Raw genomic sequence first — 23088 nt, 5'->3', positions numbered from 1 at the left:
TGTTGCCAAACACCATCCATCTATTTTTAGAATCAGTCTTAAATATCACTCAACTGGGTAACTTCCCTGTGTTTTCTGTAGTCTTACCTTAGAAGCAAGAAGTACATTAGAATGATATTTCCCACACACGTACCAGACCCCAAAGAGACAAATAGACTCTCTCTATTTCAGAAAAACCAATCCACAAATCCATGGTAAATGCACATGGGACCATTTCCCTTCCTTTCATTTAGCTGAGGCGGGTGGCACTATCGGCTTACAGAACTTTGCCTGCCTAAGCGCTTATTCACTTTAAGGTGGAAGGTCAGGGTGAACAGATTAGAGCGTGGTGACAAGGCAGAGGGGATGCGAAGGTCTACAGACCCTGATTTCAAAACATAAATAACCCAAAAGTAGACAGACATCCTGGAGAAAAAAGTCTCCTCAGAAAGACAGAGTCAGTGTCTGATGAACCAGCTCAGAAGGGTCGCTCTGCATCACCACCTGAGTTTCACAACTTTGAAATGAGATGCTTTTCGGAAAAAGCAGACTTAAAAAAATGTTTTTGAAATATGATGGAAAATATTTTGCCAGAAGAAATGTATGTGTGAATGTATAGTATGTGTATATGTGTGTGTGCATATGTATGCATACATATAAAATGGTTGATAAAAACTGAATATATTTTCCTTTTTGAAATATGCAAGATAATAGAGAGAGACACAAGTTTAAATTTCAGTAGAAGTAAACTTTTTTGTTTTCTGTTTAAAAAAATATTTCTTGAAGAATTGCTTTCTGAACATTCATAAAATGCAAAACTGATATAAAGTCCATGCAAGAGTGCAAGAGTAACTCATGGTGCTGATACCACTGAGTAACTGTAAAGGAAAATATGTCATGAAACATGTAACTTGGAGCATTTAATTGTGGCCACCATATTTCAAGGATGTCAATAAAAATGCAAAGATTTAGGAAAGTCAACAACAGCTCACACATGGTTTTCTTAGCATAACTACTTCTCTAACCCGAGTTTTGAGCAAAAACTATACTGTAAGGTCAGTTTCAAGTAGTAATTTGTAGGAGGCCTAAAGAGGCATAGGAAGAGATTGTATAACTTTAGCAATCTGTTAAACTGTTTTGCACATATGTTAAAAAAAAAAAAAAAGAATACAATAGCTAAACTACCTGTAGTAGAATTTCAAGTTATGCTGAGAACTTTCATTATATACAAACATATGCTCAAAATAATTCCAGGAGTCTTGCCACTATTTTTTTCCACATGAAAGAACCATTCTTGGAAATTACAAAGTTACATATCAACAATCAGTAATTTTTTAAAAAGAAAGGAAAAAATGCTCTACTGTAGTTACACTCTATGGAGTTATAGTCTTCTGCATCCCCTCCACCCCTTTCTGTCAACAGAAGTAAAAGAAAAATAAAATCAGACTGCTTACTAAAAAGGGGAACTTCATTGTGGCAGGCTTCTGTTCACTTTGAGTTTGGCATAAGCAGACAGATGAAGGCAAAGTGTATGAGACCCGAGTAGAGAAGAATTTCTTCAGGACAGATGCTAAAGACCATTCTCCCACTGGCTCTCTCATTTACAAATAAGTTCCCCCCAGTGACACACTCCACCCCTCCCCCTTCCCTCCCTCACTCTTTCTTGCCCTCTTCCTCTCTCCCTCCCTCCCTCCTACAAATCCCTCCCAGTAACACAGAAGAATCTTGACAGAATGGCAGGAAACACGCACAGACTGGTCAGGGAAGGATATGATGTCAGCAACCACGAACAATAAAAGGTGTAAAGGTGCTTCCTTCCCTAAACTGTTCCAGAAGTGTAAAATGGGAACCAAAACTCTCCACTTCCTTCTCTGAGCAGAACCGTCTGAGTGTGCTGTGCAGCACCCCACACACAGGCCTTGGTGAGGTTCAGATAAGGGACACTGAGGGAAATCCAGACCTGGGACATGATTTCTAATTTCTATCTTTAAAACACCTGGGAAAAATACTATTTCGGCTCTAGGTTTGTGTTTTGTTATAATTACTTCAAGAAATAAAAAGAAGAAAAACTCACACTGACTTTGATGAAGCAGCAGATAGATCTCAATCACCACCTATTCCTTACAAAAATTATCCAATACAGTTAATATAGCCATATAATCTAAATTTTTCCCTCAAGGCAAATGAAGAATTCTATACAAACAAAGAACCAAAAAATATAAATTATAATTGTTTGTAAAGAAGTGAATCACAAAAACTGGCCAAAAAAAAAAAAAAAAAAAAAAAGCTTGTTGGTGAAATATATTGATTAACTTTTATGCTCGGAATTAAAAAAAAAAAAGATATACTGGAGAGAAAAGGATTATTATGTTATTGAGGGTTTCAAGGTTCTTTAAAAAACTCAAAGTAGGAACCAAATTAGGTAACTAACATAAACTTTCAGTTTACAGTGAGACTTTATTTTAATCTCATCACTAGTAGTTTCTTCCTAACGTGGAAACGGCAGCCTACCATAAAGTTTCTGTAGGAAGAAAGCCACATATCAAGTGGATCTGAGTCATCATCAGATTTCAATCATCTTCCCACAACACTTTGATTTAGAAATTAAACATAACCTTCAGTTATGTGTTTTGATCTTCAAGTGAGACTGCCATGCCACATTAAAAGATGTGGGAAGAAATTAATTCTCTTCTGCTAAAAGTATCTTTGCAAAGCATGTATTTTGCTACAATAAGTACAATGCAGTCACTTAAATAAAAACAGCCTGTGCATAAGGATAAAACATTAGAATATGTGATGTCAATTTGCAAAGAAAGCATTCTGGTGTTCTTTTATTCATATTGGCAAATAACTTTTTCATTGACTTATATTTTCACTAACATTAGGAACCTCATAGAATGTCTCATATAAATTCAAGGCTGAAAATTAAGCACACTATATCATACCAAGAAGAAATACCACTGTAAAATAAATACAAGCCAGATACCTTGTAAAGGGCAAAAATGATCATAAGCCCATTTGCTGTAGGCCTGGTATTAATGATTCAACAATTAAATGATTCATTATCATTTTAGATGGAAAACTTAGTTCATTATGTTACATTTAGATACATTTAACTTTCTACTTTATGATTTACTTGAAAGACATATGAGGTGTGCAATTATACTTTGGTTAAAAAGAACAAGGAGAACTTTTACCTTGTTTCCTTTAAGAGCTATTCTGAACTTCAAATGATATAATCAAATTATTACTATTATTGGTGCTTGATTATGTGATGAGTTGACAATGTTTCATTGGTCCTGAAAGTCACTATTTCTAAGCTCACCATGTATTTTATAAAATGCTATGTTATCCTAGCTAAGAGGGCCAACAGTTCATTTTAAAGTCATATAGGCAAGACTCATCCTTCTGAGGGTAACAAAAGAACAGCCATTTTTCCCCACTGGATAAAGAACACCATGCCAAACACTAAGTTATTTTCTGAATTTATTTGAATTTCATATCAATGTAATGAATTTTGAATCATCTTTAAATCCTAGTAACATGATACTGCACGTGTATAAAACAGATAGGATTGATAAGTTTTTCTCAATCTCTGTCATGCTTCTTTCTACCACAGGGCATTTGCATATGCAATTCCTTCTGCCTGGAATGTTCCTCCTTCCCTTCTGTGTCTCCTTAACTTCTCCTCTCTTCTGTACTGGCTCCGGTTTTCCCGCCTAAGGAAGCACTCCATGACTTGATCAAATCAAATTACCCTGTCACAAGGTCACACGGCATCAAGTCCCTCTCCTTCGTAGAAGTCACCATAGTAAAAACGGTTTGCCCAATAAATCTGTTTTCCCATTATCTATCCCCTAGCCAGGCATACGGTAGAAGCTAATAGCTACTATTTGACTAACTGAATTAATTTATTAAAATTTGTTTCCCTTAGCTGAGGTATTTCCCTTAGCTGCTATTTTAAATGCCTATACCTAAGAACATTTTTCTATTTTTGCTTCTACAGAAATAGATTGATAAACTCACTTAAACACTTTTATCAAAGTTGTATAGCATCTCATAGTTTGGATAAGAATGATTTATACTGAGCAGGGAAAGCTGACTAGATTTTGGAGTCAGTAATCTCAGGGCTTGAATTCTAGCATGGCATTTAAGACACTGGGTAACTAGGAACTGGTGACTAAATCCCTCAGAACTGTTGTTTACTTGTCCTAACAGAAATCAGGGAAACAGTTTTTCATTTGCAGGATGATCATGAATTGCTGGGTGCATGGCTACTATTTGTGAGGTTGCTTCAGTTTTCAGGGCATAAACTGAAAGTCATACCATGGAGGAAGGCCATCAAGTGAACAGCATAGTCCTTACTATATACCACAAAGACCTCACTTTACAAAGTTAATGAGGAACAGCTTCTAACAGACGATGCTTCATTTATCTTGTAACAATAATCACTATATGAAGAAAAATTTATAACATTATAAAAATTAAGAAGTTTCTCTTAAGTATCAGCCATGAAGAGCTTCAGGCTGCAAAAGTAGAAATAACTAGGGAAATATATCAATTTTCCCAATGACCAGGGCTGCTGGAAACTCTAAGTTAATGCTTTTAGTCCTACTTTAATATCTTTCCCCAAGGACAAAAGGAGATGAAATGTATGTCAGAAATATAATAAGGCTAAAAAGGAACTCGTTTTGAAAACCCCTGCAATTAATTTAATAAGTATGCCTAACCTGCCATTATCACTTACATAAATCATTTTATTTACACAGTTCTAGAATTTAAGAGACACATACCTTTAGACTACGGCAGTGCATTAAACAATTTAATAAACATGAGGGAAACACAGCTTCCCTGTCACAGTTATGCATGGTATATTCTGTCCTGGACATTTTTTTTTCACACTGCAGCTAAAACAGCATTCTGCATTCCCCATGCCAAAATAAACTCCAAATGGTCTAAATATGTCAAAAGCCTCGTGCTCTTCAACCACACCACGGTTTTTAGTATTTCCACATCAGATCCAGTAATTAATCTAGGGTTCCATCAAGTCTTTGTTTTCCTAAGTTTTCATAACAGTGCAGCCACCATGTTTTCAGAGGCCACTTAGTGATGTGGCAAGGCTTACCACAAAGGTAAAGCCACACTGTCTTAAGCACAAAGCAAGAGCTACTATTTAGCATCGCAGATTCCGTTCTGCTCCCCAGCTGTAACCTCTCAATAAGCACATGCAGCTGGATTTTTTTTTTTGTTGCTGTTCCTGAACAAAGCAAGTTAAGCACATACACCACCACCAGCAGTGAAACAAAATTGTCAGTCTCTGAAGCGAGCTAGGCTTGAAGTGGGACACGTTGCTATTATACATTTTCATCTTATTATGACAAAAATCGGAATTCCTAGGCATCTCATGATCCTGTTAGGAAAAATAATATGTTCATTATTTTTTCAATCTTTACTATACCAAATTTCATGATTAAAATGGAAATGTTCTACGAATATTTTCTCTTCAGAAGTCTGTATGTATTGTACACGTTTTTTTCAGCCTTGATGCATTTGTGTGTCTGTATGTGTGGTGTGTGTACTGCATGTGAAAAAATATGGTTTAAGTTGCTCCAAATGTATACATAAAAAACAACAGGAATACATTCTAAGACGTCTGAGTATAATCACCAGTTAAATAGTCATATTTTAAGACTGATAAATGGTTAAAGAGACATTTTAAGTGAAGTCTCTTACTCTATATTCACACGTTGTATCTTCAAAAAATAATTTGCTTCTACTGTTACTTTTCCTAATTATTTAATATGTAAAGATAAACAAATGGGAAGAAGATTGTCCTTCTGCCAGTATTTTTGTTGTATATTAAAAAGAAAATGCTTGATAATCATTTGCTATTTAAATTGAATGTCATTTATTTTTCTTCTGTAAACTTTAGACATTTAGAAGTTTATATGAAGTCCTTACATGATAACAGATGTGATATTCAAAATGCCTTAATAATACGACATATAGACAATATTACTATTATATACCTCAATATGGAACTCAGTGATTCAATTTTTATATTTCACTTCATTTCTTTTACAGCATCCTAATCAACCTAATTAAGGTTTTGTTCATCTGAAACCTCTGATGACAATTTGTTTAACTCTATCCCTCTGTGGTCCTCTTATAAGGAGAATTAAATCTGATCTTCTGACAGCAATCATTAAATGATCCCAACTGGCCCCAATTAAGCCACATGGCTCACGGGCTTCCATACAGTCAAGTGTCAAGTTCTCTGTTTCATTTACACATCGTTCTTTACCTTGGTTTATTTTCTTAAAGCCAATTAAGCATGTGTCTTATCAAGTGGGACTAAATTTCCTTGTGCACATTGTTCAAGGCACCATTCATCCATGGACTTGCAGTCACACTGAAGTTTTTGCTCAGGTTCCTGAAGCCATTCTCTCTGGCTGCATTGGCGCTAATGACAAAGAAGCTTTAGACCCATTTCTTCATGCTGAAACAGACCCCACATACATTCTCAAAATAATACACATGTTTAAGTAGTTCTGGCTAATATGAATCAATAATAACTTCATTAGTAAAGAAGTTGGGTTTAATAATCCTTTTTCTAAACATCTGAAATGATCTCTTTTACCTCCTTCTAAAAAAGCAATACCACAGAAAGATTTCTGAAGTTAACCTTTCCTACCCTTAATTTCTGCTCTAATTTTTTCACAAATGCTCAGTTGTCAGTTCTATAATGATGTTCCCAGGCTTTTGTACCAGTGCAGGTAGCCTCAGGATTTAGAGCTCATTGATTGTGTATTACTCCAGGGAAAAGACTGATTAAAAACAGCCTCCCAAGGAGGAATAGCGCCTATTCACATCTGGCTCATCTTATTCTAAACTTGAATACCTGTATGAAAATCTGACCACCAGCTTTGCTTTTGGAGAACTGCAGTTGACGCAGAGCCCTGTGCCCTAAATGTCAAGGCCAAAACAGTTAACTCAATCCAATACAACTGATGTTTGAAGCAGGTTCTGAAGGCCTTAATCAATTACCTGGACTAGGTTCTACCAAACATAAACAAATGCATTCATATTTATATCTACTATAATTAAAGTTATCACCAATCATCTGTTGGTATTTGATGCAAGCTATCTGTCACAGTTCTCAGAGCAGATGGATTAGAACATTTCTATTGATCCTAATCATACATTAAAAGTTGACATTAGGATTGAGAACTGGAATGGATGCTGTACATTTCATAGAACATTAACCTTGATGAAACATGCAATTGTTTTTATTATTTAACTAACAGACATAACTGAAAAGACAGCAAGGAAATATTATACAATCTAATTTTTAAAATTCTGCTATATTTGCCAATACCTAGGAAAAATAGCTATGTGTATTTTCTTTATGATAGCTGAATATATACCTGGATCATGTATGCAATATATTTTCCCCTCAAAAGAAGAAAATTTAAATATTTGTTACAAAATGTGAATGATCTAGAAAATACCAAACTCACAACAGACTGACTTTTGAAAAGTGTGTAATAAATGTACTGAAATTTCAGTAAAGCAAAACAGACACTGGGGTGTGGTATTATGAAATATTTCCCACTGTATTATAGTAATCGCCAATAAGATTTGATGTTAATTTTAGAGCATGCTTCTGCTAAAAAGGGCAAACCCTGCAACAGATTTAGTACAAAGAAGCTGAAAATATCCTGTGGGAAAAAAAAAAATCTGTAGCAAAATCAGCCAGCCCAAATCCTGCCATTACTCAGCACTGTAGTGACGTGCGGATGTTTGTAGTGGTTTGAGGAGCCAGCAGGGGTGGAAACTCTACGTACTCGACTCCAACATGATTGCAATTGAACCTCATCAAAGTAAGAGCTCGTAATTTGTCACAGAAAACAGCCAATTAACATATGTTAGAAAAAGGCTTCATAAAGATAATATATGATTAAAGACCCAGTGCAGCTGTTGAAAATCAAAACTATGCATTTAAAAAAGAAATCTCAGCCCGAGCTTCCGTATGGTTAAACTGATAATGGCTACTATGATTTTTTTTTAAAGTAGAAAAATATAATTACAGTACTTCTTATAAGTTTGGGGTTATGGCAAGGCAGAACTGGGTACTGTGTCACTATTTACCATGCCTTACTTAGTCCTATAAATAGCTGAAGCCCTTGCCAAAACTCTGTAGTTACTTTGTTATAGTGCTATTTTAAAACACAGACCTTCATTGTGTGCTAAATGGCCTTCAGGATGCACTTTGTAGTTATAGCATTCCTCTCAAAACTATATCCTTCCTTTATCTGTGCAAAACTCCTGGACAAGTTGACTTTCCACATCTGCCCCACTCACTATAAAACACACTAGAGTTCTGCATAACACATAGCTCTAACACTTCAGAACTTTCGTTGGGGTAATGGTTGGGAAGGGTGGCAGTTAATGCTAGAAATGAGATGAAGGTGCATGCAGTCAGTACAAAGCCTGTGTCAGGATGTGGTCCATGGTATCTGCCACAGCTTTGGGGCAGCAGGACTATTGTAACATATTCAATGTGTTCTTATTGTAGATTTTAAACTGAACTTTACCTTGGACTACATGGACAATCAAACCCTTACTTCAATTGTTGTCAGGGGATATCAGGAGCCGAAATCATGATGCTTAACATCACAGATGTCAATGAAAATGTTCAACCAGTAGTAACAGAGATGTAAAGGTGTCAAAGCATGATGAATGGTGCAGGGACACCAGTGTGAACAAAAAGAGAACTCCATGAGGTCTGTACTCTAAAGGGAGAAAGGGACAATATATGATCCCACCAATTTGATGATTTTAGATAAAGAAGTAGTATAGGGCAAATTCAACAGGACAGTGGGCAAGGGTTGACTGAGCAGGGAAGGGTAGGGGGGCATTTACTCGACAGCCTTTCAGAGCTGATTAAGAAGATGACAGCTGAGGGAAGACCTAAACCATGACAGATGAAGGCACTGTTTAATGATGACTATTCCAACTCTGCTGGCCACTGGTGGTATGAATTTGGCCGAGTCATAGTTTCCTAATCCTCAGTTTCCTCATCGATAGAATGGGAATAATGACATGTACATTTTGTTATGAGGTTATGAGACTAAAAAAGCAGAATCATACTTTGTAAAACTCACTGAATGCAACTCAGTTTCATAAATTCACTGTTTAAACTTGTTTGCTTCTCTCAGTGAGATAATATATGTTAAAATATATGTTAAACTAAGATACTATTAAAATTATAAATACTTTGAAATACTGTGATACAGTATAACATGAAAACTTTCTAAACTGACATCAACTGAATCCAGAGATTCAGAAATTGGGTATTTCAAGGAAGAAATGCCCACTGGTTAAAATAGTTCTTGGGAATATAAATCCAATGCTAAGTATGCACAGCACCATGAACAATCTGCCAAGTATAATGCAAGATTTCTACAATTATGAAATACAGAATTACATAAAAATCACTTTTTTATATAATAAATAAGCGATCTTACAACATTACTAAAGTAACAGTCATAGGGTAGGTTGATTTGTTTTCTCTCTCAAAGGACCCAACTCCCAAGCAATCAGCAGAGTTTTGATTAAGATCTCAGCAATATTTGAAAATCCCAGTGTCTCACTGTATCAGAAATATTCACATATCTTTGGACAGCCCCAACTAATGAGAGAAAGCTACGTAGCCTCAAGCCAAATACATTAATTTCCAACTTGAAATGAATAGACAAATTGAATTATCTAGTATTTTTTAAATCAAAGCATTTTTAAGAGGAAAAAAGTACAAATTTAAGGATTATGAATTTTAATAAGTAGGAAGTTAGAATGAAGGACAATTACTCACACTTTAATTTTAAAAATTGTGAAACAGAAATGTCCAATGAAGAACTGCAGCAACTGAAGGAGGAGGGGGTCAACATTTCCCTTTCAACGAAGCTTTACTTAAGATTTAAGGGGCATACATTTTTAACTTTCTTTCCTCTGCTGCTTTTTGGAGGGGGCGGATAGTATAAATTTGAATCTTTATCCCAAACCATATTTTTTCCATTGTATGAACATAATTTTATCAATTTTAAAATAAGGCAAATTATACAATTTTCTGTGAAGCCTAAATTAACACTAATCTACTTTTATTTTTAAGTGGTCTAATGCCCTGAAAAAGTATCGTAAATTTGAAAAGCTTTTAAAAAATAAAATGTTATTTTTTTCTTTCCTAAATGAGCTACTCTAAAGATATTTATAACCAAAAACTGCAGCATGTTTGACTTTATTTTTGAAGCTAACTGGTATTTCACATGGCATTCTCATCTCCCGGTCCCCGATCTAGGGAGATGACCTTCGGGGTATATGTACTTTACCTCCAAACCCAGTCATGACTGCATACAAACCAGGCACATAAAAGCAAGTTTCTTCCCTTTACTTGGAGCATTCCCCACTCCATTTTTTCATTTCATCACCTTTCTTTATCTCCTTTTCCACATGTTTAGAACGGAGGGGATATGGCAAGTGAAACTGTCAAAGAGCTAGGAATAGAGGTGTTCTCAGACAAGCCAAATGCTTCCTCCCATTCGATGTAGGCAGGGCCTGGGTGAGCACGCTGCGAGGGACGGCGCCTGGGCCAGGGCTGAGCTGAGATGTTTGGAGGCCACAGGCCTGGCAGGAGGCTCCTTATCTTGGCATGTCTACACATTGTGTCCCCGGCTGTTTTCAAGGATAGCCCAAGTCATCCTTGGCAGATAATACTAACTGGAAAGACTTACAGTGCTTCCCCTGTGAAAAAGACCATGCTACCATCAGAAGTTACTAAATGGGCCATATTTGAGCCGAATGCCCCAGGGATTTAGCACCCTGCACACGGGCAACATAATAATATGTATCACGTTGAAGAAATGGTAAACAATGAAAAATCATTCTTTCAGTTTTACAAAGAAGCACACCTATGAGATCAGGTGCAAAGAACATTTCACGTAAAATATAAATATAAATAAAATCTATTTAAAAATACGTTTTAAAATAAACTACTAAACAATTAAAGAGTACAGTTTTTTTCTGGAAGCCTAACCACTAAGCACAAAACCCAGAGCACAGTGGCAAGAAAGTTCTATTTGGAGTCAGACTCTTGGTTGGGTTCTGCTACCCACCACTGGCTGTATGCCTTTTGGCCAGTCAAAGACTGTGGGGTCTCATTTTCTGCAGACATATAAGGGGAACTAGGTTCAAATTTTAAGACGCCTTTCAAATTCCTAAATGCAAATTTCAAGAAAGGTATAAAAAAGTGGGTCAGAATGTTTTTCAAAAGGGTAACAACCAGAAAAACAGTAAGCTCACAGTGATATTTAATGTCTGGATAAACATAATTTTCCCACTTTTTTTTCATTAAAAGGTTGGTTTGCTTCAGGCTCAAGCAACATAAGCAGGTAAGACCAAGGTTACATTATGTACTTAGGATCACTAATCACGTTTAGAAGTTGAATAAACCAATAGAATACAGGAATTAAAAAATACTTAATAATAAGGTACTAAAGCTTTACATATATTAACTGTAATCCTCACAACAGTCAATGAGGATGGTACTAGTATAATTTGCATTTTACAAAAAGAAAACTGGAGGACAGAGAGGTTAAGTAACTTGCACAAATTCACACAGTGAGTGTTAGGGCTACAATTTCAACCCATATAAATCCAGTCCCAGACTTAGTACTTAACACTACATACTTGGCTACTTTTCCATGCTGCAAGGTTAATATTCAAAAGTACTTAAAAATTAAATGTCTATTCCAAAAGTATGTTAGAGAGAGAGAGAGAGAGAGAGAGAGAGAGAGAGAGAGAGAGAGAACGAGAGAGAGAGACAGACGGGTGTTCTTAGACTCATCTAATGTTCTCTTATTATTATGGTAAAGATAAGCTTACTTCACTGTGCTAGCAGGAGTGTAGAATCAAACCAGAGTTAGATATCTGTCTTTAGGTATTAGAATCTACTGGCTGATCAGCAGCAGTTCTGTTTGCTTCCAATTTGTACAAATCGATGTGGCTGATCATAAGGACAAGCAGGTAAAGGTGCCTAAATCAGCATGCATTCATCACTTTTGGGAAAAAAAAAATCCTCAAAATAGATGTCCTCCTGATAATGAGGCAATTTTGTTCATGATGAAGAGATTCCACAGACTATTACAGACATCTCATCTCCAAGGCATCAAGCAGTCATCTTGCTTTCCTTCAAAGAACCTTGAGTCAATTTCTAATCCAGACCCAATCAACATTCGCATCGCTCTGGTCTGCTCCTTCTAGCCTCATTGCTCCTCCTCTTGTTCTCACCTTTCTTTATGTATTTCTCTTCCTTCTCCTCAAATTATGGTATACTTCTTGTATTTGCAGTAGGGAACATCATGCATTTACCCACTTCTTCAGAATACTTTGTGTTTGAGAGCTCTGAATAGCTACAACTCAAACTCTTTTTAAATACATTATTTTAGAAGTAATTTTATGGCTATAAGCTTTTTACCTACTTAATAAAATATACTAATAAATCATTTAAAAATGGTTGACACAATTAGAAATATATTTACAGTTGTTGAAAAACTACACCCTGATATCTTCTTATACGAGTTCATCTCACTGTTTGTTTTTTGTTTTCACAGTATATTGTGCAGAATTCCTTTATCAGAGTCCACAAAGAGTGAGGAAGTAATAGTTTGTACATTTTTGTATGTGTCAGACTTTTTTCATACTTCCATTGGCAGAAAATGACATTATGGTAGACATAAGAACGTACATGTTCATTTATGTATTTACATGTTATTGCACTAATCAAAGAGAATAATGGGTCAGGACCATTTAAAAACAATGTGACAATGGCATGCTAGATTCAAGACTGAATTCAATGTGAGATGCTGGATGTGTGACTGAAGGGAACACTCAACATGGCTGCTTCTGTATCCCATGCACCCTCACAGGGCTTTCAGCAAACTGGAAATCACTCAGATTTCTAATTCAGTAAGAAAGGACAGGTTAGCAAATACTGCCTTCCAAAGGGAAGAAACCTCTAATGATTTTTACGCCAGTGTCACTCACACCCTTTGGTGGGTCCCCGAATCTAGTGTTTTGAGGAGGGAGGGAGTATACATTGATTACTCTCAGATGCCAAAAAAGTAATATTTCCATCAAGTAACTAACTGACAGAGCAGGTCATTATTTGCAGATCCCTGAGGATTCTAATATATATATATTTTAATATATAATTCTAATATATATATATTCTAATATATATATATATATTTATAGATTTCAAAATTATTTTGAAAAAGATCGTTAATATGAATGATTAATACGTGTTTTCCAAAATTTGCTATGGGGAATTTCAGGATGGGCTTGGACATTTCACTTATTTTAAAATGGATCTTGGGCTAGGGAGATAGCTCAGCTGGTAGAGTGCTTGCCTTGCAAGCACAAAGCCCTGGTTTCGATCCCCAGCACCACAAAAAAAAAAAAAAAAAAAAAAAAAAAAAAAAAAAAAAAAATGGATCTTTATAAGAAAGACAAATTTTGCCATGTCAGAAAAGAGAAAAAAAAATGTTTCTTTTGGATAGAAATGTGTATCTACATTTCCATTCAGTCAAGGTAAGAGTAGAAATGCCGGATATTAACATTGGCACAGCTATGCAAGGTCATATCATTTTCCCCTCCTTCACATAATACCATACCCAAATTATTTCACAAAGATTCCACCTCTCCTATTTTTAAGGCCTTCCGGAAAAGGAGCAACATAACCTTCCTCAGTAACCTATTTTGATATTTCACAACTCTCACTCAGGAAATTCTTACTTATAGCTAATCCCTCACAGAATACTTTACGTTCACTCCTCTTGCTCTGTCCTCTGTACAGTGACATTTGGTGAACATGTCCTCATTTCATATACTTGAAGACTACTGAATAATAACTACTCTTTTACTTCTTTCCTTACTTGAGTTTCTATTTTTCTCCTATCTTTGCAATATTTCATTTCAAATCATGTACTTGTCCTAGCTCTGGAGTCCAAAAATACAGTAATAAAAAAGACTTTTTTGTATAGTTATCAAACATGTTTATAATTATACACACTGCATTAACTTGAGTATTTACCTTTTTATTTTAATTTTGTATCTTTTTCCTTGCCATATTTGTTTCTAGTCAACCCTTTCACATTCTGTATTTGAGTTTGTTTTTTTCTCCTCCTTGGCTTCACGATTTCTGACCACTTCACCAGTTTACCAAGGTCATGCTGAGTTCCAATCCTATCTTTCAAGGGCCAGACCTCAAATACTTTCTTTACACAGGACTTATTGGCATTTTAAAACTAAATGACTAAATTATTTATATCACTATTTCCTTAGCTACCACTAAAATCTGTACAGTTTAGAACACATTCTCCCGATTTATGGATGAGGATGTCATACTGAATGCAATCAAGAGCCTTCAGAAGGTGAGATTGTACCTACCCCTCCTCCTTCTCCTGCATACTTTATCAGTTCTTACAGGATGCTGGTTCATACACCTTGAGCTTTATAGAATGGACAACGTATATATTTCATTGTGATTTTTCCATATATATAAATATATATTTATTTATTTATAAGTCTGCAAAGAAGAAAGTTACTGACTGTGGTTCCCAGGATCACCCCTCATTTCATTTAAAAGAGGTTATCACTATAATAACCTAGTCTTTACTCAAAAATTTTTGAGGATAGTAGCTTGTGGATTTGTTAGCATTGTTATAATAGTTCCTACTATTAAATGACCTTGGTCTTGAATCAGACCTGCCCAGGAGGAGTTACATGAAATCTGTTTCTTAGTATTACTTGATTCCACAGTTTACATAGGTATGTTACATTTCATATTATGCAGCCACATGCATCAGTTCATTTCACTGCTTTAATAAAGGTGAAAAATAAAGCAAAAATATATTTCATTCATTCTTTAATTCAAGAAAAAAATGTTTGAGTACTATGTTCCAGGGACTATTCCAAGTGAGATATATTAGAGGTGAACAGACAAAAATATGCCCTCCTGGCATGTACACATTCCCGGTATTCACTATATTTACTTACCCCTCCCCATTAAAAATAGTTTACATGTTAATTCTTGGTTGATGGTATTTTGAGTTTGACTAAATACATGTATAAAGATCACTTCAATTTTGATTCTCTTTATTGAAATTCAAGTCTTCACTATTTCTTAGAACTTTGATTTTCCTACTACTATCATTTTTCCCCTTTTCTCTCAATTCTTTTATTTCCATTTCTTATGCAAGTCCTTCTTTAGTCAATCAAATAATCATCTCCTTTTGAATGTTTGTAATCCAAGATGAAATATTCTTTGTCCACTTGTGTAATTCTTTACCCTATATGCTAAAATTTCTAAGGACTTCTTGTGATATATACAGGTCCTTTGAAACATGCTACATTAATATTGACCTTTTCTCTTATTTAATTCTTCAGACCTTCAATTCCTGCCTATATTTGGACACTGAAATATTATGACTCTTTGGCCAATCATGGGGTTTGATTAAAAACTAAACTAATTAATGAATACTATTTTTTAAAGTTCATTGAAAGAGAAAAAATTCTAATAAATCAAGAAAGCCAACTCGCTTCCATGCTTGCTAGTAGCATATATTTGGGTAATCCATGACTGCAATATTTAGGTATATTCGGATGAGAGCAAGTGATCAATAACTATTACATAATAAAAGTCAGTAGATTAGAAATGTAGTACAATTACAGATGTCAATCATATGGAAAAAAATAAAGTAAAAATACAGTGAAAAATATCCTTTCTGAGAATTGATGAATACAGAATCAGCTGTGAAATTACAGTAAATAATGAAGTGGGAAATACTGTGATGACTTTTTTGTCATAACTTTAGTTTTCATTAAATATGTTGAAAAAATTCTCAGGAAGAAAAAGTAGTGAGATAAAGCTGAAAACACATCTTAGTATATCCAGGTGTTTGCCAGGATGTCAGTTTCCTGGGTAATTTTTCTTGTATTTATGAGAATCAAATTAATAATAATCATTTTTAAAGATGGTATATCTAGGTTAGGATTGTAATGCTTTTTAAGGAAACCAAATTTTCCTCTTCCAGAATTCCTGAAGTTATGGATGGGCATCACCGTGCAATGAAATGTCTGGACTGGACAGGGCACAGGGAATGATGCTCATCACAACCACACACCCAGAGAAACTTAGTGCTTCTCCTCACTCCTGCCGTAGAAGGAAAAGAGTATGATGGAGACAGACAGCATCAATCAACTGCTGGGAGATACAAAAAAACTATTATTTCAAAAGATCCCAATCTATGAGATGGTGATTCTGTGTCTATCTCAATGGGCTTCTTATCTGATTTTTTTTTTTTTTTTTGATGAAAGACTTTGTAAAACCTCTTTTCCTTTGCTTTTGTTTTGTTTTAAATTCACAACATGCAGAGCACTTCTACTTGTGTCTCTTGTTCCAGTAGTCACTTGCTTTTCCCTAAAACTTTAACTGTCCTCTTGCTGTGTTTATGTACCCAGACATAAACATATTTCATGACAAAGTATTGTATGTGTGCACGTATCACTTAAATTCTTTTACAAAATGTTTAAAAAATATAAATAAAATAAACTCACCAAAATATTTTTAAAACTCTCAGTGGAAAACCAATATATTACTTAAAACCAATTTTTTAAGGTTAAAAATATCCAAGTCTATCACTGGAATTCCATGCAAAAGGTGAGACAGATCAATAATTAGGCAGACAATGCAAGTTACACAGTTAAACTACATTTTTCATAATTCTAACACTCAATTTTTATATTTTATTTCTAAGACTCAATCAACTAAAAATTGAGCAATATTACCTAGATAATATGTATTTTTCTTCTATCTGTAAGTAAAGATTTTATGATTTATAATCTCTTGAGCCAACAACATCCAGGACTGTCCAGATTATGATGTTAGGAAAATCTATTTCAGACTGAAAACACAGAATGGGGGTGATGGTAGAGAGGAATGAAGAATAAAATCTGAAAATTTGGTGATAAATTGCCCTTGACAGTTTATTCTTGTGAAATGATTTTTAAGCATTGTTAGTTAACAATTGGTTAACCAGTGGTTAACACATTTTTAACCACTTGTGATAGTAGTAACATTGAATGAACATGTCCCAGGGATGTTATTTCTAGTATTTCAACTGAACATTATGGCTGACTGAATTCATTCTGTAATGATCATACTTCATATCATATTGATATGTCCAACTCTACACCACAAGTGAGCAGCAAAACTGGGTATAGAGATTAGGGAGGAGGCTGACTCCATATTTCAAGCTTTTATTTCTTCTGTTGTACTGCTGCATGAGATAGGAGGATCTACAAAATTCCAAGGAAATATTTTCCTCATTTTGTTCTTAAATTTATAGGTCAAAGTTCTAAATCAACTTAAAGGGACAGATATCAAATTCATATAAATTCATGATCTGAGATTTTATCTAAAAATAAATCTGAAAGTTTGATCCTCAATAGTCTTTTTGTTTCTGACTGGCTTTTCCATATCATACTTTGGTAAACTGATTAAGCTATTTTGCTATTTGTAGTTTAAATATAACACAACAAAATACCAAGTAAACTTAACTTTTTCTCTGATTCAGATGTTATTACTTAATATAGTATTTATAGAATTTAGGATCCTCCAGCCTCAACCTCCTGAGTACCAGGGATTACAGGTATGAACCACTATACTCAAGGACAACTCTTTTCCCTGTGGTTAAGATTTTAAATAGTGCTATAGGCTTCCAGCAATCATTTACTTCAAATTTACAGCCAGGAATAAGATACTTTTAATTTTGAATTTGGTATATGCCTTAGTACAATAAACATCATTAGGAACTCTGACTATACAGATCAACCTGACAATGAATTGGAAACAGGTGCCACTAAAGTTTACATTTATAGGGGAATTGATGAGAAATGCAGTTGCTATGATTAACTGAACATGCCATACCTAATAAATTTGCATGTCCTTCTTATTCAATGATTCTTCAGGGTTCTGTGTATGAAAATAATTCACCTTGTACACATGAAATACCCATTTGATCATAAGTAACTTTCTAATACAGGGAATACTAAAAAATGGCAATGACCAGTGAACTTGATTTAATTCCATGAATTAATTTGGACTGTGTGCAAAAGTTTAGAAACATTACAAATGACGGAAACTGAACTAAAATTGTCATATTCTCCTGTGTCAATGGCACCTACAAATGCTCTTGTCAACAGCTGGTTCAAATTGCCAAAAGACCCCAGAAACAATTCAGGAAGGAATAGTTTTTAAATGAATCCACATTAGGGAAAAAAATACTCTTCCTTTATAGTCACTGTTCATTTCCTGTATTGAAATATGACATAGAAGCAAATGTAAGTAAGAAATTATGATCTGCTTAGGGACTTTTTATTAAAACCAACTTCCACTATGCAAAATTTCTATGTTGTAGATATTTCAGTACAGACATACTATTCAATCTTATATGCAACGGCAAAAGACTTTAATAAGATTATACCTTTACTGTTTGTTACAATCCTTTCCATTCATTTACCTAAATCTTCTACGCACTGCAGTGCTCTCCCTGTGTGATAAATTCATCAAAAGCAAGAAATAAGCAATGATGCATTTGAATCTATTGTTGTAAACATCTCAGAAGTTGTAGCACAAATACATGTTTCATCTTATTTCTAAACAAATCCTATATAGTAATAACCAATGATGCTGAGATCTTTATAAAGTATTATAAAGTATTATAAATAATTTTCTTCAATATGGAGTTTTCATACCGTATCTCTCTACATGTACTTTCTGCCTTTTAGGACTTTGGTTATGACTGGTACAATAAAATTTGATTGCAGATTTATAACTATGATAAAAATAAAATTGACTTCAATTCTTTCTGAAAGTGCTACCAAATATATGACAGTACCCCATTATGACAGAAAAATTAGAGCAACAACGGATGGGAGTAAACTCTCATTTGAGGAGCAAAGGGGAAAAGAAAATCATTATAGGGATCACTTCTAAAGTACTTTTTGTTAGAATAAAAGAAAATTAAGCAGTAAAGTTTCAAGGAGAGCTCTCTTTGTGCTCAACATGTTAGAAATATCATTCAAATGCAGTTTATCCCTGCAAGGAGATTACCTGTAATGCCTCCAAGGTCACTGCCAACTTGTATTAATGGCCATGTTCGGTATATGTCAGTCCCATGAGTTAGAGCTGCCTTCTTCTTCTTTTTCTACTGCATAATGACCAGCCTCTTAATGTGCACTGACAAATTGAGGTGAGTGAGTATGTTTTTCCAAAATATAGGTGGAAGAATTCCTTCCCATCATTCTTCTATTTTAATTGTAACAAACACGTGGAAAGTACATAGTATGGCAGGAAAGAGGTTTTAAATACCCTATTTTGAAAATTGAACCATTTTTGAAAATGGCACTTTGAATCTTAAAGGGGATTATTTGTGGCTACATTGTGAATTTTCTTTCAAATGCACATTTGCTTACATTGCTGCAAAAGCACACAATATTTTTTAAATGTAGGAATGACTTTTTTTTTTATCTAGAAAATGTCATTGGAACAGAATTAGTAACAGAATGATTTAGAATTCAATAGTTAAGCTCTATTGCAGATCTGTAATTTTCATTTATCAATATTATTCATCATTTACAGAAGAAATGTGAGAGTGTAGGCATATTGGCTTCTGAATACATCTACTGACTAGAGTGTAGCAGACATATTTATGTACTTAGAGTAAAAATAGATGAACACATATCCTTTACAGGGCTTCAATTTAAATAGTATAAATCACACCCTCAAAGAATAAATGATATTCTAGTATGTTATAATAAGATTTGCTTGTAAGAGACAACTCTATTAAAAATGTACTACCTTAGCCCTGGAATATCAATTTAGGCCTGGTCTTGAGAATAGCAACATATTAAAAATCTGAAGAATTTGCTATTTCAAGTCTCAATTTGATACTAGAGCTCAGCACTGATTTGTTTCACTTATAACTTTAATTCAACAAAACATTATTGAAATGATTAGGAAATAAAGAAGACATGAAGAAGCACTTCCCTGCTTAGATCAGCTGACCAGAACACTATTTAAAAACTATATTTAGAAAAAAGATCAAAAGAGCTGAGTACAGCGACAATTCTCCATGTCAACTTCCTCTATTACCACCACTTTTCTTTATTCTTTTCCTTTTTATTTTGTAACTCATCTAAAACAACTTTGCTTAAAAGAATAGAATAATCCCAAGACCTTTAGATAGAGTTTCAACAGGCTGGTTAGTTACATAATTAGACACAAGATTGGCTACCAATATATAGCGTTCACATAAGATCACTATTTCTGTTTTGTTCATCTCATTTATATTTACCCAATGTTGTTAATGACTGGAATTGGAAATGCATTGCAAAGGAGTTCCTCAATTTTGTATTTAAATACAAACAACTTTTAACTAAATTACAAAAATGAGATTTGAAGAAATTTCATTTATAAAGTATATGAGTAAAAATTGGCAATACACAGAGTACAAATAAATTCCATTTGCAAACTTACAACTGTAACTAGTAATGGGCACAGGGTGATATAACTAAAATTCATGTGGAATGTTTTAGTTGAGATTTATATCTTTTTTGTTATCAATTTTTTTACAAAGGTGCTGTAGTATAATTTACCATTAATAAAAATTCTCAGCAGGAGAGGGGTGTAAAGAGAATATGCATAATTCAAAAAGTTAATAATGATCTACATTTGAAAGTTCAAAGCTATGGTAGTTAAAACTATTTTTTTCTTTCTTTTTTTTTTTTTTTTTGGTACTAGGGACTAAACTCAGGGGTGCTTAACCACTAAGACACATCCCCAGCTTTTTTTTTTTTTTTTTTTTTTTTTTTGAGACATGGTCTCATTAAATTGCTTAGGGCATCGTTAAATTGCTGAGGCTGGACTTGAACATGTGATCCTCCTGCCTCAGCCTCCCAAGTGGCTGGGATTATAGGCATGTGCCACTATGCCTGGCAGCCAAAACTATTTTAATAAAAGACAAAGTTAGTTCCAGAAGTTTGGTTGAATGGGTACAACTGTATAGTTATTTAATATTTCTTACTTTGTAGAATACTGAGTGGTCTTATGTGAATTAAAATTACCTTCCAGTGTAAAAATTCACATTTCCACACATCTCTCTCTCCCTACATAGTAATGACTGGTAATATGCTAAGTACTTTACAAATGTTATTTAATTTTCTAGTCATCATAAGGTAGATAAACTGAGGCATGTTTTGAAAACTGTAATGTAACTTCTCACTCCATACTGTGAACCAGTGATTTAAACTAAGGTATGGAACATTTTTTTAATAAGGTAAGAATTCATCTTTATGTACACTAGTGAATGAGGCACACTGATGAAAACAAAGTTTAAATTCAAATTTTGATTAAAAATGGGATTTACTAGAGATAAAAATGTCTGTTTTCTGAAAGATTCTCTACATCAATAATCTGGTTATTTAAAATTCTAGGTGGGCCATGGGGGGAGTATTACACTTTCTTCAATGGTAAAAAACTTCTTCAATGCTGAGAAAATATGATGGTACCAAACACTTTAAAGTATTTTTAATCTGCTTGTTTTTAAACCAGATAAACTGAAAATAAAAGGTGTTCATCAATCTATATGCTCCAACTATATAAATCTTAAAATTAACATATTAAGAGCCAACACACATGATTTGGTTGAATTCTAAGGGAAATAATCTCTTGTAAACCTTTCAAGGATTGTGAGATCTACTGGTTACAAATAAATCAATAATATGGTCATGTATTCACGGTAAATATGCTGAAAATGACTATGATATCTGGCTAAGGCAAAATGTTGCCTAAGGTTTAATTTAAAAACTACAATAACAGTTCAACACATTCATCTATTTAATGTGTCTAAATATTCAACTTTATATTGGTCATATTAGTGACTGACCCCATTAAAGTTTTGTTTTCTCTCATGTTTCAGGAACATGAATCTGCAAGTTCCTTCAACACACTGCCTACTCTTAATCAACATTTCAAAACTCAGATAATTCTAGAAATTAGTCTATCTAGTATTCCATAGTTGCATTTTTAATTTAATAATTTGAATTGAAACCATTACAATTCCACTACAAGAATTTTTTTAAACTTTGGAAAAAAATAATAAAAAAAAGCAAAGTTGTGTTAATGACTTGAATTTGTAAGATAATGTCAAATTTCACAGGAAATTATAAAATCTATTTCTGAGAACTTCTACACAAAAGGCAAAAATCAAAAATCCTTCAAAGCAAAGATTTCTTTATTGTTAAAAGTTTTTAAATCGTGTCTGTTAATCCTCGTTTTGTCGCATGCACTGTTCTACATACTGATTAATTTAATCTTCCTAACAACATTTTGTATGTGATTAAGTCCATTTTACAGATGGGAAAACTGAGGCATGAAGGACTTTTCTTGCCTATGATAAGTGGTCACTCTAGGGTTGGAGGCTAAGCAATCTAACTCCAGTGTCTTCTTTTTCATCATCATGCTAAAAAGAATCCAGCATCTTAATGAAAAATGATGGTTATTTTGATTGCTTTACTAATACATCTGAGTGATTCCTGCCAAAGTCAAAGATAGTGCAGAGGAGTTCAGAACTGTAGCCAATCTTTGGAGGCCGCTGTTCTTCATAGCTACTATGATACCTAGAATGACCTTCCCTTCAACATGCAGCAGCCAGTGAAATCTCAAGCCTCATGTACATACCAAGACTTCACTAATCTCCATGATATAAATATATTACATGCACACTCTTTTTTTTTTTTTTTTCCACGCTGGGGATCGAACCCAGGGACTTGTGCTAGCAATGCAAGCACTTTACCAACGAGCTATCTCCCCAGCCCACATGCACACTCCTATAAATGCTTTTTAAAATCAAGAATTTCTACAGAGTTCTTTAATGAAAAATCTTATCATTTTATTTCATTATTAGAATATGTAGAATAATTTCTACATAA

At 34.2% G+C, this 23088-nt stretch overlaps 1 protein-coding gene across 12 annotated transcripts in view; it reads right to left on the bottom strand.

The window, feature by feature from the left end:
* Window positions 1–23088, bottom strand: part of MEF2C (myocyte enhancer factor 2C) — a 162198-nt gene that overhangs the window by 91870 nt on the left and 47240 nt on the right. For 2 of the 12 annotated variants that reach the window (XM_079144421.1, XM_079144420.1), the window contains exon 1: window positions 1434–1581. The exons of the other annotated variants lie outside the window; for them this stretch is intronic. The gene's annotated coding sequence lies outside the window, so the exon portion shown is untranslated. Of the gene's footprint in view, window positions 1–1433; window positions 1582–23088 lie in introns of those variants that run through there. 12 annotated transcript variants of the gene reach the window in all.

This window comes from Sciurus vulgaris, assembly GCF_902686455.1.
Source record: "Sciurus vulgaris genome assembly, chromosome: 6".
In the NCBI taxonomy this organism is placed as follows: domain Eukaryota; kingdom Metazoa; phylum Chordata; class Mammalia; order Rodentia; family Sciuridae; genus Sciurus; species Sciurus vulgaris.
The sequence above is the reverse complement of the archived record's forward strand: the minus strand, read 5'-3'. Positions and strand labels throughout refer to the sequence as shown.